Genomic DNA, 1,292 nt, shown 5'->3' with positions numbered 1-1,292 from the left:
AATTTAAATAAATTCATGAGGCCCTAATCTAGTGATTTCACATGACTGGGAATACAGATATGCATCTGTTGGTCACAGTTAACTTTGTTTCGTTTTGTTATGGGAATGGATCAGAAAACCAGTCAGTATCTGGTGTGACCACCATTTGCCTCATGCAGAGCGACACATCTCCTTCACATGGAGTTGATCAGGCTGTTGATTGTGGCCTGTGGAGTGTTGTCCCACTTCTCTTCAATGGCTGTGTGAAGTTGATGGATAACGGCGGGAACTGGAAAACTCTGTCGTAGACGTCGATCCAGAGCATCCCAAACTTGCTCGGCGGGTGATATTGTCTGGTGAGTATGCCATTGAAGAACTGGGATTGCTTCAACTTCCAGGAATTGTGTACAGATCCTTGTGACATGGGACCGTGCATTATTATGCTGAAACATGAGGTGATGGTGAACGAATGAATGGCACGACAATGGGCCTCAGGATCACGTCACAGTATCTCTGTGCATTGAAATTGCCAACAATAAAATTAAATTGTGTTAATTCTCTTCGGTTGAGCAAATCCACATTTGCATCAGCTGTCAGAAGATCCCGCAGGTGAGGAAGCCTGATGTGGAGTTCCTGGGCTGGTTTGGTTACACGTGGCCTGTGGTTGTGAAGCCGGTTGGACACAATGCCAAATTATTTTAAACGAGGTTGAAGGCAGTATATGGTATAGAAATTAGCATTCCATTTTCTGGCAACAGCTCTGGTGGACATTCCTGCAGTCAACATGCCAAATGCACCGCTCCCTCAAAACTTGAGACATCTGTGGCGTTGTGTTATGAGACAAAACTGCACATTTTAGAGTGGCCTTTTACAGCCCAGCATAAGGTGCACCTCTGTAATGATCATGCCGTTTAATCAGCACTTGATATGCCACAACTGTCAGGTGGATGGACTATCTTGGCAAAGGAGAAATGCTCACTAACAGGGACGTAAAAACATTTCTGCACAAAATCTGAGAGAAATAAGCTTTTTCTGAGTATGGAAAACTGCTGGGATATTTTATTTCAGCTCATGAAACATGGGACCAACACTTTACTTATTGCGTAATATTATTTTTTTTCAAACATACATACATACATACATACATACATACATACATACATACATGCATATGTACGTACATAGATTTACACAGTACCAGTCAAAAGTTTGGACACACCTACTCATTCAATGTTTTTTCTTTATTTTTGCTATTTTCTATTGAACTGAGACTGCAGGGTATTAGGTTGATCACTAGTTCTGTACTGAGACTG

This window comes from Salvelinus sp. IW2-2015, unplaced genomic scaffold, assembly GCF_002910315.2.
Source record: "Salvelinus sp. IW2-2015 unplaced genomic scaffold, ASM291031v2 Un_scaffold1960, whole genome shotgun sequence".
Lineage (NCBI taxonomy): Eukaryota > Metazoa > Chordata > Actinopteri > Salmoniformes > Salmonidae > Salvelinus > Salvelinus sp. IW2-2015.
This window is presented reverse-complemented; position numbering follows the sequence as displayed.